Source organism: Sminthopsis crassicaudata, chromosome 3, assembly GCF_048593235.1.
Source record: "Sminthopsis crassicaudata isolate SCR6 chromosome 3, ASM4859323v1, whole genome shotgun sequence".
Lineage (NCBI taxonomy): Eukaryota > Metazoa > Chordata > Mammalia > Dasyuromorphia > Dasyuridae > Sminthopsis > Sminthopsis crassicaudata.
In genome coordinates this window covers 453,157,688-453,173,687 of record NC_133619.1, presented here as the reverse complement: position 1 = coordinate 453,173,687, position 16,000 = coordinate 453,157,688, and the positions used below count along the sequence as shown (strand labels likewise).

General features: G+C 33.1%; 1 protein-coding gene across 5 annotated transcripts in view; it reads right to left on the bottom strand.

The window, feature by feature from the left end:
* The window catches only part of KCNH7 (potassium voltage-gated channel subfamily H member 7), a 622,433-nt gene that overhangs the window by 254,642 nt on the left and 351,791 nt on the right, over positions 1–16,000 (bottom strand). The gene's annotated exons all lie outside the window — the stretch shown is intronic.

Here is a 16,000-nt window from a genome sequence, read left to right as displayed (position 1 = left end):
GAGACAATTATAACAACAAATCTAAGTATAAGAAAAACATACAAGTTATACTCTGTGTGTGTGTGTGTGTGTGTTTGTGTGTGTGTGTGTGTGGTGTGAATGTACATGGGCACACATATGTGCTTGCCCTATGGGCATAATGGGATACAAGCATGTAGATAGTGGTGATTCCCAAGTGCAAACTTTAAATTCAATTGTTTTTAAGATGTGTCTGACTTTTTGTGTCCCTTTTTGGGGTTTTCTTCATAAAGATACTGGAGTAGGTTGCCAAATCCTTCTCTAGTTCATTTTACAGATGAGGAAACTGAGGTAAATGGGCATAGGTGACTTGCCCAGGATCACATAGATAGAGTTAGAGGCTAGATTTAAACCCATGAAGATGACTCTGACTCTAGGCCTGGCACTCTATCCATTGTACCCCCTATCTGCCTCATATTGCAATAAATTATTCAGGCCCTCCTCAGGCTCATCTCCAATCTACCCTTTCACTCTTGTAGTATGTTCCCTCATTGACTTTTGAATTGTTCACCATTCCCTAAATTCATCCTTAATTTCTATGCATTTGCTCATTCTATCCTGTGTCATGAATTCACTATTTCCTTCCCTCTTCCATCTTTGCTTGTTAGAATACTAGCTGTGTTTCAAGTCTCAGTTATAGTGTCACCTCCTCCATCATGAACTCACTATTTCCTTCCCTCCTCAGTCTTTGCTTGTTAAAATACTAGCCATGTTTCAAGTCTCAGTTATAGTGACACTTCCTCTATTAAACTTTCCCTGAAGGCCTTGCTTTCTTTTCTCTCAAATCTCATAGGGTACCAAGATGCCTTTCTTAGGCCTTTGCATTATATTTGTTTTATAGATATTTGTACAACTGCCTAGTAATAAATGTTTCTTCTTAGAAATTCATTTTTATCTTTATATCACCAGCACCTAGTACAGTTTCCTGAATAAAGAAGGTGTTAAATAAGTGATTATTGAACTGAATTTAAAAAAATGAACGTTATTAAAAAAAAAACAAAACTCCTACCATCATCCCACCAAAATGACTACATAGAATTTAAAGGAAAGGAAATATATTGTACAGGCTTTGAAAGTAAATCTTGTTATTTATATGATATCATATAAATCATATCATTTTCAAAGAATTTTATGTGCTATATTATATAAAATAGATATGTAATTATACCTAAGATAAAAATGAATAACTGATTTTCACTTATAAAATTTTTTGTGTATGTTTTTTGACTGAATCTGGGCTGAGAAATGCTAATGATAAAATTACCTTTAGTAAATGTAGATTGGCAATTGGTGTACAGCTTAAAGCTTCAGGGAGTTATCCTGGGAAACTAAGAGATTAAAATAGCTCAGAACCAGTACATGTCAGAGCTGAGACTTATCCTCCTGACTGCATGAGAAAGAGAAAAATGGAAAGAGAATAAGCATTTAGTAAGTGCTTACTATGAGCTAATTACTGCGTTGAGACCTTTATAAATATCTCATTTTATCCTCACAACAATCCTAGTAGTTGTTATTTTACTATCCCCATTTTACAGCTGAGTAAATTGAGGAAGAGAGAGGTTAACTAACTTGTCGATGTCACACAGCTAGGGAGTATCAGAGTGTGATCTTCCTGTCTTCAGTTTCATAGCTCTATTCACTATGCCACTGAGCCATGGTTGACCTTCTTAGATTATCTATTCAGGATGATTTGTGGAGGAAATGCTTTCTAATCATTACAATTTGTTTCATTTCTACATGAATGTTTTGGACCTGAACAATTTATCATTCAGTTTTTATATAAGTTCAATAGGCAGGAAGCAGAAATCAGATATACTTGGAAAATAGCCACAGAACTGGTTACTACTAGCTTTTTGCCCATTGCCCAGTTTAGTCATTTCATTAAGAAAACTTGCTGTGATCCTATTAATCTTTCTTGACCTTGTGTTCTAATTTTGAGTGCACACCAGTAAAACTATGGAAATACATGATTCTAGCTCCTTATCTGAACATATGGCTCATAGTTGTTACAGATTTCACTTAGTGCTATTCCAGATTGAATGTACTTAATAGCAGGAAAAGTGAAATTGAAAACTACCTGAATCAAACTTACCAGTTCTTTTTTAAGATTTAAGTTGCATTGTTTTAGGTAAATATTGGAAATATGAAGCTGAAACACTCTTCCATATGTCTCCTTTAGTATACAATTTGGGGGTGAATAGACAGAATGTTCTGAAAATGTAAGGTCCTAGAACTAAAGTTGAAAGGGCCAGTAGGTATCAAAAATCACAGCTATATCTGTGAATGCTTGCTGTAGAATATTTTGTTTTGAGATAGGAGGATAAATGTTTGTGTTAGTGTTTGCTGATGTTATTTTTCTTTTTTGGGTGTGAGCTTCTTAATATTAAAAGAACATTACAAGTATGAATGTGAGATATTCTACCCTCTTGTCTGTTGTTTTAACTTCATGATGATTATTCTTCATCTAGAAATTATTTTGGCTTCCTGAATCCTTCTCATTGAGAGATACATTGTCATTATTACTTCCTCAAAGAAAGGAAATAAAACTGAACATTTGGGATACAAAGGGAGCAAATGAGTCATTATGGTATTCAGAGAGCCTTTTGCCCATTCTGAGACTCTTGTCAGTCAAGGACTATAAAACTACAAGAACCAAACCAAAAAAGTAAAGTGATCTATCAATGGTCATACAGTTCTTACTACCATGTTCTTCTACTTAGTAAAAGCCAGAATTTGAATTCAGAATCTCTGCCTTGAAATGTTAAATGGAGAGAAAGAATATTTTAATCATTTCTGGTATTTGCATAAGCCATATCACAAGGAAAGGAGGGACGGAAAGTGAGGAAAAGAGAAGATGGGAAGGAAAGGGAGTGGAAAGAAGAGAGGAGAGGAGAAAGATCAGGTAGCCAATCACCTGTTGTACCAACATTGTGGGATCAGTACAATTCTGGTCTAAGGTCCCTTTGATGATGTTTATTGTACCTTGCTAGTCTATGTTCTAGGACTATGATCTTTGCATGCCTGGAAAAGTCTCATATTTATACTATTATTAATCTGTCTTGAGGTCTAAGCATGTGGAGCACCAATGTGGCTATAAAATTATAATGAACTTCTTACTCAAAAGTCAGCAAAAATGGAATCCCTGACTACTTTTTTGGACCACTTCATTTGCTGAAGAGAATGCCTAGTAGGACTTCAGTCATAATGTTTTTGTTGCTCTGCAAACATGTGTTTTCATCATTCTTGGAAATTCCCTGTGTGAAGATTACTTCCAACAATACAAAGCAGTAGTTGCTCCAGAATTTATAGTTTTAGAGAGTTGAATGTAAGTATTAGCAGGTTAAGTATTTATTGTCTGTTGTCCCACAAATAATAGTGTCCAAGTCTTCTTGACTCCAAGGCCCACATAGTCATGAAAATAGTTAATAATAATGATAAAGCTCTTCCTGGTTATATAACACTCTATATACCTGTCCTTATTCCTCCTTCCCTCTGAAGCCTGTGAGTGGACTGGAATTATTATTCCTCTCACAGATGAGCACATTAAGACCCAAAGAGATTAAGTGATTCAATTTAGGTTATAATGCTAGTAAGTGGCAGGGCAGGGAATTGAAAGAAATCATTTGGCCAAGACTCTTTCCAATATTATCTTTAAAAGATTTGATAAAATATAATAATGTCATGTATTTTTTAAATTATCAGTATAAAATAGATATTAGTAACCTTTTTTGTGTCATGAACCATCTTTGGTAGTCTGGTGAAACCAAAAATCTCTTTCTCAAAATAATGTTTCCAAATTCAAAGAATTATATGATTATGTGGTTTTTACAAAGAAAACCAATTATATTAAATAAGTTACAGTTACTGCATACATATATACACATCTATGTGTGTGTATGTACATGCGTGCACACACACATACACATATATACTCCTGTTATGAGAATTGAAAAACAAATTTATACCTACTTTGCATTTGCTTATCAATGTATATGTTATCCCCATTAAAATATAATTTCATGCAGGACTGCTTTGTTTTTGCCCAGTGTTTGGCACATAGTAGGTTCTTTAAAAATGCTGGAAATCCTTAGCCATGATTCATTTTACTTTTTATATTTGAGGTTTTATTTGAGGTATCTTTGACTGGAGAAACTGCCTTTATCTCTATTGCCTGGACTCCTATTTTAGGAAAATCCCATCATGCTTCACTGTACTTGAGTCATTATTTCAGCAACCATCTTATTGCTGGATCAGTGCCTTTTTTCCCTTGATTCCTAATTTTAGTTATGGATTCATCACGAATCATAATTTAATCAACTCTGCTACTTTTTTGAGTTGTGGTATGTCCCCTGTGACCACTTACCATCTATGTAACTTTCTGATCAAAGTGCCCCTTATTGTCTACTTTTCACTATGTTGTCTCCTTCACTGGAATGTAAGCTCCTCAAGAGCAGAAAATATCTTTGCTTTTGTATTTTTATATCAGCATTTAATATGGGATTTTTACACAGAGTACACCTTAATACTTTTCTATTTTCTCAGTCATTCAAATGAACTGAATAATTTCCCTCTGAATTATGATTACTTCATCAATACTTCAACAGTTATTTGGTAATTCTCTCTATTAACTTAGATTTCATATTCTCTGTCTTGCAAAAGACTGTTAGGTACAATATCTCTCCCCACCCCCACACCAAAAATAATCTGTTAGTTATTGGCCATGCCTCTCTCTGAATGTAGCTGCTTACTTCTTACATAACAGACACAGACCATCACGGGGCCTCAACTTGAAGCCTTTCCAACTCTCTATAAGCCCTGCCAGAGCTTATATACTCCACTGACAAAGCTTTTGAGAGCCCAAGGTCACCTCTATGCAACAATGAGGCTGTGGAAGGATACTTAAATGGTGGCACTTCATCAATTAAATGATGTAAGAGAAGTATTTATTGACTTCAAGGAAAAATACGGTCCATTTTCAGAGTCTTTATCAGCAAAGGTCAAATGTCAGTGTACAGTTACTACAGAATGAGATAGCAGATCCAAGTTAATGGACAAGATAAAGTTGTCTTTAAAAAGCTTTTTGATGTAAAACATCTCTTCTCATAGGCTCATACAGACTTGTGCTTACTTACTGATTTGATATAATCTATAGAGAAATAACAACTAAAAGTTAAACAAGAAAAAAATAAAACAATCAGACTTACTTAGAAAAAGGTTTAGAAAAACCTCATTCTCCATGTTTAATATTTGCTTAATTCTACAAGTTAAATAAGGAAATATTATTTTTTATTTCTTTCTCGGATATCACTCTCTAGCCTCATTAAGCACTGAGCACCTCTTGGGCATACAGCTGAAAAATGTCTTGTTATATTGAGAAAGAAAGAAAAGGAAAGGAAATGGAAAATTGTTGAATATTGCATTGCCCCTTTTGGTGAAGAATGAGCAAATAAACATATTGAGAGAAAACAACTTCCCTCCCTCAAAGGGTACATATAATTGACACAAACATAATTCAGCATCTACCATGCTCCAAATTGAGTATGAAATGTTTGATGGATGAAATGTTGTGCTGATGTTTCCACAATGTAATCACACAACACTATATGTGTGTGTATAGAATAAAGTTTTTTTAAATGTAGCTTTCTACATTTTTGGTAGTTAAATAGCTCAGTATATAGAGTTCTGGACTTGAAGTCAGAAATACAGGTTTAAGTACTGCTTCAGGCCCTTCCTATTGTGATCCTGAACAGATCACTTCATCTCTTTTTTTCAGTTTTCCCATATGCAAGATGGGCATTATAATAGCATCTACCCCTCAAAATTGTTGTGAAGGTTAAATGATATAATGTGTAAACAAGCTTTGCAAATTTTAAACTTTTTATATATAAATGCTGGCTATTATTATTAGGAATGATGGTCCATGATTGATAAGGAATTACTGCTTGAAAACACTTTATTAGATTAAGATGCTGTTGTTGTTAGTTTGTGAACTATTGACTTGCTTCTAAACTTGTGAACTCTCCTAAGTGGATGATATTGGGTGAAACTTGGCATCTAATTTTGCTGTAGTCACTGTATCTTAGTCTATAAAATGAAATGACTGCATTTGGTGATCTCCAAGCTTCTTTCCAGATCTAAACTCTGGAATTCTGGGATAACTTTTTCTATGTGATAAAAGTGTAAGCTCATTGCAAGTGGAATTCTTTGTGTATTCTTTCTACTTGTACCTTTTAATGCCTAGCACAGTGCTGGCACTTTGATCTACATACATGTAGAGCTCTTGTATTAATTCCAGTCTTGCATTAGACTCAAATATGTGGACTCATTGATTTGGATGTTCCTTTGAACATTGAAGATTGCATTCCATATTGGGTCTGCTCATCATGTGTGATTTTTGTCCCATAATTTTGCAGCTGAGGCTACAACCAATGCACTGGAAATCTTCCTCACTTTCTTCTGATTATGTTGAGAATGCAGTGGAATATCTTGTCCCTACCACATAGCCAATCTATCTTCTTTTCTTACTGTTCATTTTCCTAATGCCATCTTTAGAAAGGTTCTCTTTCCTCATCTTCCTCTACCCCTGTACTTCTTCCATAAACTTTCTACTCTTTGCTCTATAAACCATAATCAAATCAGCACCACTGATGCTTCAGTAAAGAGCTATCAATCAATGTCTCTCTCTAGGACTTGCTTGACTAAAACTTTTTTTCTCTGGCCACAGCTTCTCACACACATTGTCTTTCCTTATTTTAATTTAAACTCTCTGAGGGAAAAAATATCTTGTTTTTGCCTTTTTTACCTTTTATTCTTATATGGTTTTGACATACACAAAGTGCTTTAAGGATTTTATCCAGTTACTACTTATAAATCCACAACACTAAATTGGAATATAAAAACAAAGTTTTCTATTGACTTCCTTATGTGTAACTATCTTACACATTATTAATGACATATGATACATGCAAAAGGTCCATTCATTCTTTACTGTGGGAACTTCTTCCTCCTATGCTGATCACAACCAAGTCCACTCTCTAAGATAGTTTTCTACTATGTCGTATAAACTAAACATATTGATTGGTAATAGCTTCAACATACAGTTTTGATGTTGGTTATAGAAATAGCAGTTTGTTCATTTATAATTAATAGCTAAAAGATATCGGGGTAAATATTGGTATGGACAAGTTGGATTTTAGCTTCATACTAATTTATTTTTATCATCTATTTACTTTTCAGTTACAAAAACAATTATTTACATTTCTACAGACACAAGAAAAGCACATAATCTGGCTAGAAGGAATGAGCTGAGCCCCATGTTATTCTTAGGTAATATCTATCATTCATCCCTTTACCACCCAAAAAATTATTTAATAAGTGCTACCTAGGAACAAATCTCCCAAAATGCTCCATCATGAGGGGTAGATGACTTTGGGCTCTCAAAGGTCACATTAGTAGAATTCAAGCTTTGTCAGGTTCTTCCAAGTTGGAAAGATTTTGAATCCAGTCCCTAAAGTTATATATGTCTATTATCTGAGGTTTAGTCCTGATAAGAAAGAGAGATTGACCAAATGATGATTTTTTTGACTATGGAAATTCATAGAATAATAGAAAAAATCTTGTGCTATCCTTAGTCTTGTGTTGATGATTTCTGCTTCACAGCATCACCAGTGTAAAATGCAGAAAAGGGATAAGAGAAAAACCATGCAGTTGCTCCTGTATGTAAAGGATAGTCACACATTCTTGGAAAAATGAATTAAATAGTTGTTTTCATTGTGTATCCCAATTCACTGGATATTTGGTTATCTTAAATTGTGATGCTTTAAAAAAGCAAACAGATTATTATGAAGATAATTGCAATTGAATTACTAAAGATGATGGAAAAACAGAGAAATTCTGTAAATAGGGAAATTCTATAAAGAGACTATAAGTGTCTAGTCTCTTTTCTGCCTAACCTATCCTCTCTAGACCTGGCATATAGCAAATGTTTAATAAATGATTATTGAATGACTGCCAAAATGATTTTGGTAAGGAACAGTTCTGTTAAAAGGCATAAAGGAAAGTATCAAAGATATTGAGGGAGACTCCCTAAGAACATGTAGAAGCATTACATATGAGAAAGCATATAGAGGTTGATATCAGTACTGTTGGAGAGAATACCTATCTTGATGAGATCCCATATCTATTTCAGTATCATCCTGTCAGAAGTCAGATCATATCTCTTATCTTATGAAAACCCTTTAGTAATTCTCTATTGTCTCTGGGTTGAAATTCATTATTTTTAGTCTGACAGGACCCTTCAACAATCTATCTTTCTAGTCTTTCTCTTCATTTTAGCATTATCTGCTTTGTGATGATGCTTTCAATTTCCTGATCATTCTCTTAAGTTGTTAATTTTCTTTTCCTCATCAAATAGCTTTGTATTTACTTTTCCATTTATTTCTAATACAGTTCCAACATTTCTGATAGAGTGCAAGGGATTTGAAGCATAACTTGTTTCTGTCTCTTTTTAACCCTAGCACAAAGGATGGTGACATAATCTAGGCTTTAAAATATGTTTTAGGATGAGTTGAATAACCAGACCAGAACCTCCAATTAAAGAAAACACAAGCTTTGATGTTTGATGACTACAATGGGAAGGTGGATACAGGAAAGAAAGAAAAAACAAGGTAAGAAAAAATGTTCCAGATTAAAATAAATGAGATTTACTGACATTACAGAAATTTCAGACTACAAACTTTTATGAATAGAGTCGAAACATTGTGAACAAAGAGAACACTGAGCATCACACACACACACACACACACACAAATGGAATTGATACAAAAGTTACATATCTAGAACAGAAAAAAATAACTTGTTAGTGATATGGTAGTCATTTAAGACTAAATGCTTTTAGCATTTAGTAAGATTGCTAATTGATAAGAACAAAGGCCCAAATTAATTCCAGATCAGAAAAAAGGAAAAGCACTCAGCTTATTACAACAAACTATTGGTACTGTTTTCTTAGAGAGGTTTAACTAATACCATTAACCTTACTTTCTTCAGTTAGCTTGGCTAGAGTTTCTTGACAAATAGGTTGAGTGAGCAATCTGGGATGATATTGATTTACAATACACATTTCTTTGATGAAACATTGAGGAGGAGAATGATAAAAGAACATTGAAGATCAGTGGGGTCTCAAAAATCAGGAAAGAATTGTGAAGGGGAAAATAAGCCTACAGAAAATTTAGTATGAAATCCAACTGAAACATATCTTAAATACACATGTTGCTACAAGTGAAAATGATAACAAATAGATCAGTTCTCTTGCTATTTTAAAAATAGTGATTAATGTTAATAGGGAAAGATGGAGGGGCCATGGTATTGAGCCAGTACTACCTCAGTATCTGATGTACTTTGTGAGGAAGTACATTATAATGGCATTTAAGAAGATGAAAGATAGAAGAGCAAGTGAGCCTAATATACTCAGTAGACATCCATGATGGATACAGAAAAATTTCAGACATTGGGGGAAGGTGTCCTTCAGAATTCTAATTAATGCAGTAACCAATCATGGCTTGAGAGAACTAATTGTGAAGCATTCCTTTCTCTTTTCAGCAGAGAGTTGGTGTACTGGTAGGGTAAAATGAGGCATGCATAGTCAACTTGCACATTTGCTCTGCACAAATGTGCTTATTTTTTTTTAGGAGAGAGGGATCTAGAGTTGTGTCTGAAAGTGAAATTGATGCTTAACAAGCATCAGCCAAATGTTCTTTAAAAAACTTCGAAAAAGAGAATATCCCAAAATGATATAAAAATTACAAACAAAACTTTTGCCATCATCTCCAGAAGGAAATTAAGATACTATCAAAAACTACAATCGTATATGAATATTTTTAATCTTTATAAAATCTTTATAAGAAGAGTCAGTTCAAACAATGATCAACTGCATGAGAAGGTAAGAAGATTTTTTACAAAAAGACAATTTGCTTTGCCAATATTATCATAGTCCCATAACTGAGAGATATAGAGAATATACAATTTCATTTTCTGCATTATTGTTTTTTTTAAGGATTTGACTTCATTGAACAAAATGTCGCCTTAAAACTTTCTTCAAACAAGCTATTTCCAATATATGCTAATACATTAGACAATGTAAGATTATATTATAGAACAACCATTGAGCTGCCTTTGAACTATACTATACTCAATGTCAATATCAAATGAAGCATAAAATAAGAAAACAAATTCTTACCTAAGGATCTATAAGAATTATCAAGGATGTAGGGGCAATGAGATGACACAGTGGCTATAGCATTGGCCCTGTGATCAGGAGGACCTGAGTTAAAATACGAACTCAGACATTTATTAGCTTTGTGATTCTGGGCAAGGATGTCCCACACATAGTCCAGCAGAAGACAATGGTAATATTTGAAGACTGAGGTTGGGTGAAGGGAAGGTTCTCAAAATCCATGACTCACAGAATTTACAGACCAGGCCTCAGAGACCATTTAATCTAATCCACATGCCAAAAGATCTCAAATATAGTATATTGACAAGTGGTCATCTAGTCTCTTCTTGAAGACCTCTACTTTAGGTAGCTTACAGCTCTAATTGATAGAAAAGGTTTTTTCTGGCATTGAGGCTAAAGATTCTTCTTCACTGATTTAATTGAATACTCCTAATTTTACCTTTTGGGGTAAAAAATAACCAGTTTAAACTTTCCCCAGATGACAGCCCCCCAAATTCTTGAAGACAACTAACCTATCCTCTCTGATTCTTCTTTTCCTCAGGCTAAGTATCCTCATTTTCTGCAAACAATATTCATATTTTATTGATTCAACAGTAATAATAGCATTTATATAGTGCTTTAAAGTTTACAAAGCACTTTAACTATATTTTCTCACTTGATCCTTATTAAATTTTGTAAGACAAGTATAAATATGCTTTATTCCCATTTTAAGCTGAGGGGTGAGGGAGATTAAATGACTTGCCTAGGGTCACACAGCTAATGTTTGAAACTGTATTTAAATTCCAGTCTTCCTGACTTTAGTACCAGGATCTCTACACAATTTGCCATCTAACATACCTTTATCACACTATAGAAATACAAAAATGAAAATGATACATTTCACATTCATTTTATGTTAATAGCTATATGGCTCTTGAAGGGAGTAGAGATCAATAAAATTTATTGACCTCTATTCTCTTAAGGCAGTGCTAAAATAAGATAGATCTTGGTGCTTCTAGATTTTCACCTAGAGAAGAAGTTGGTATGAGAGTATAGAAATTTTTAGCAAATTGAATCAACCAATAGTGATTCAGTTGTGACTTGTATCTGCATGACTTGACAACAGGGAAAAATGAAATTTCTAGAAATTTACATATTTAAGGGAAAACAATATTAGCCAAATAATAAATATATCAGATAAGCAAAGTTGTTTTAACCAAGAACCAACATTTTTTTCTGGAGCATGGCCTCTAACTTACAAGATCTAATTTCCTGCTTACTATAATTTTACAAGCTTCCTTACCAAAAACCTCATTTGAAGATGCACTCATCTAGAGAAAAGCTATTTAAATTGGTAAAATATAATAATTTAAAATATATTAAAACTAAGTTCTAAATGCATAATATAGGCACCAAGCATTAAATGAAAACAGAGCTGGGATAGGCAGATTGTAACAGATACTACTAGATCAGTATAGGTATCATTGTCTATTAATATTAATAAAAGTTTGTAGAAACTAAAAATGATTCCTAACCAAACAGATTTAACATTCCTTCCAATTTTGTAGTTATAGTAATGAGTTCCTATATTGTTGTTTGTCTTTGTTGTTGAAGAGGACCATGGCATCAGGGTGGTGATGCCATCGCATGCAAGTGAATTGGATTTGAGGAAGGACGACCTGTGCAAGGTCACCTGCTTCACTTTCTCCTCCACAACCATTTGAGTGGCAAGATATAGCTCAACCTGACTGGCGATGGTCCTGGATGCCATCTTGGCCTTTTTAAGCTAAGGTCTTATGGTTTTATTGACACAGGGAACCCCAGGATGGGGAAACTCTTCCAAAAATTCCCCAAATCAAAGACAATTTGAAAAATGAAAATTAGAACAATTTACTTTCCTCTTCATATTACCAGATTGATAAACCAATTTTTGGAGGTTTGGGGGAGAACAGACACATTAATATGTTGTGGGTATAGTTGTGAATTAGTTCAAGTATTCTGAAAAACAACATTGAATTAGATCCCCAAAGTCACTAAGCTGTACATGTCTTTTGACCCAATGACATTAAATAGCATATCTTCCAAGAAGGTCAAGGATAGAGGAAAAAAGTTTCATTTATATAAGAATATTTGTAGTTGCATTTTTTATAGTAGCAAATAATTGAAAACAAGATAGTAATTCATCAGTTGGGGAATAATTGAACAAACTATGTTTTGTTCAGGTAATGGAATATTATCGAATCTTAAAAAATGATGAAACATGAGATTTGTACCATTGTTGAATAAAATTGTTGAATCAAGACAACAATGTATGTAATAATAACAAAAATAACACAAAGCAAAATAACCTTGACAGCCTTCAAAGTTCTGATGGAAGCAGCAAGCAATAGTGAATTTAAAAGAATAATGAAATATGCCACTTATGGACAAAGAGGTAATGTCTTTGAGATGAAGAATGAGATATGCATGATTTAACATGGCTATATTGAATACTGTTGACATATTTCTTATAATGGAGGGCTTCTACTCAGTATGATGGTATTTGAGAGAGCATCTATTAAACTTATATTAAACTTTTTTTAAAGCATAGCACATAAACAGAACAATTTTATTACTATTATGATAAATTGAGTGTGTTTATATATATATATATTTCTTTTTTAAAAAAACTCATAAAATTCACAGTTTCTTATATAAGCTTCCTGTTCTTTTTGTATATTGAAGTATTTGCATTTGTTGAATTTATAGTCAAAATTTATTTAAAAGGAAAAAAAATTTAAAAAGAAAAAAAAGCTGAAGATTAAGGAAAAGTAACCTTATTTTAGAGTATGTGATATTTTTATGTAGATAATTTTGATCTGAAGTTTATTTGAGGTCATAGATTATAAAACTTTTTCCTATATACTAACATTTCAAAGACTTGGAAACTTCCATGGTAGCTCTCTAAATTCCCTCCCAAAATATAACTTTCTCTCAAGTCTAAACTTGGTCCTGATGTGGTATTGGAAACCATTTTTATTCGTGATGAATAATCCAGCTCAGAGATGGATTAGCAATGGTGTATCCCCTTAACCTTCACAGAAAATCTGTTTTCATGTTCTCAATTTGGAATCATGCCCTCACCATTCATATTTCATACTTAAAAAGTAGGGGCCTAGATATTCCCATCTGCTAGACTGGCTCAGTGCCCTTCTACCATTATATGAACACTTTTCCTAGCAATGTATGGTGACTTTCAACAAGCAGCTCTCTAAAGTATTTAAGATTCTTAAAAAGTACTTTTTTGGCAAAAAAAAATCATTTCCAATAAAATGCACTTTTTATAACTTATAAATCACAGGCTTATTTAAATTCTTAGCATAAAAGAAAATCATGCTGTGACTATCACTAGGACAAGACCAAAATCTTATGTCAAATCTTTAAAATTATTTAAATACAAGTACATATTCAGTATAATTCCTTAGTCTTATATGCTGTATTTAATGTGCAGATGTAAAGTAATATCCTATTAAAACCATTTTATTTTTTATACTTTTAAGTTTTAAAAAGCACTGAGAATTTGTTTGTTACAAGTGTAAAATAAGTTCCAAACACAATGAAATACATTCTTCAAATAAGGCTTAGATTAAAATGCCATAATGTTCTAAGACATATCAATGTCCACTGTCCCCCACTGAGTAGCCAGTTACTATATGTTGGTTTAATTGTTCTTGTTCTATCCAATGGAGATTTTAGGGGTAGAGGACTGCTTTCAAGACCTCCCTGTGATGTAACTCCAACCTAGTGTCCCTGATCCATAAAATGTTCCTGGACAAAACAAAAATGCCAAATTCTCTTTCTAAACTTCTCTTCATCTGAAAAGTCTTCTAAAAATATTATAAACTGGATAGTAAAGACTGCCCAGTATTAAATATTGTACATGTCTTTATATTGTCACATATGAAATAATATAATGGAAGACAAGAAAACTTTGGGAGAAAAAGGGCTAAGCAGACCACAGATTCCAGAAGTCAAGCTTTTTATTCCAACTCAGAATATCTGGTTTTCTATGCTCCTGTTTCTGTCTCTTATGGGGTTTAGAGAGCAAACCTTATATTGGTTTTGTGAATTGACTATGTTTTTGTATAATTCAATTTAATTTTAAAAAAATTAATAAGAACCTCATGATAAAACATTGTGTAAGATACGAAAAGACAAGAAAAAAAAAAAAGAAAGATGATGAATAAATTCCCTCAAGGTGCTTGAAAAATTATTGCCATTCTTCCTATCTCTTCTCCACCCTTGCATCTCTAATAATCTATAATTTATTTGGGTATACACCTTGAATATATTAGAGCCAATAACTCTCTGTTGATGGGGATCAATTTCCATGGCCAATTAAAAAATACCTCCTTTTCCATGAAGCCTTCCTTCATCCGTTAGCTAGAATTGTTTCTTCCTAGCATGGAATTCTCATAATACTTTGTTAATAGTGCTCTGCTGAAAAAATCAGCTTTATTTTTAAAAACCCTTCTTCTTCACTGGATTAGAAGGCCTAAAAGACAGAAATCCTGTTTTAGTTAACTGTGTTTCTCTTTCAGATATCATCAGAGAGCTTTACCTATAAATATTGTTTTTAATTGCTTTCAGTTATATGTGACTCTTTCTGACCCAATTTTTGAGTTTAATTGGCAAAGATACTGGGATGGCTTATTATTTCCTTCTCCAGTTTGTTTTACAGATGAGGAAACTGAGGCAAACGAGGTTAAGTGATTTTTCCAGGATAATCTAAATACTAATTATCTGAGGACCAATTTGAACTTGGATTTTCCTGATTCCAAGGCTGGTATTCCATCTACTGTGCCTCTTAGCTGTTCAACAGAGAGGGATCAATAAAAGTTTATGTTATTTCTCAATTTGGCCATAATATGCTCTAAATCATGCTCAACTCACAAATTCAATCTCTTTGCTCAACATCAGAGCTGGTCATACATTATGCCTTTAACTTCAATCAGCTGTCTGCCAATTATGTGCATTCATCACAAGGTGGAATTGAAGGTAAATGTAATGGATCAGCAGAGAGCAGTTCCTTTACATAACTCCTAGATAGTTCCCTATTGAGGAAAGGTATGCAATATTATCTTTGAGATGAAAGAGAGGTTTAATATTATTAATGTATTAGGGATACACATAGAATATATCAGGAAGTAGGAGTAATGAAAAAACCAAATAAATTATATAGGGAAACCTTACCAAAGTCAACACACAAATGTAGTCATTCATAGGCTTTAAGATGTTGCTTTTGCTGCTGCTGCAAGTAGCACTTTAGCTAAGAATACTCTGTAAAACTATATTTTCCTACAATATAACCATAGTGCATAAGAAATTAAATTTTCAATTAGTAATTTAGATCAGTGAAGGGTTAAAATTATTCAGAAATTATGAATATTCACATAAAATCATGAGTCATCTTTATTTTAGGATACACAAAAAGGTGTTAAATCATATGCTTCAAGTATTTTCCATTTTTAGTTAATCAATTTTTTTTTAAAAAGCATAACCATGAAGTACATTTTAATAGAATTTTAGCAAACTCTTTTACTTGGTTTAATATTTTGGGGCAGCATAGTCAAAACTGTATTCACCTAGGGATGCATAAAAAAGTGGAAAAGCATCAAGCTGTTCATATATCTAAAAATAAATTTAGAACTAAAGATTATATATCAAAGAAAAAGACCTAGCCATCTTCAGTACAGTACTTAAAATTTAAGTACTTTAGGATAGTCTTTAGTC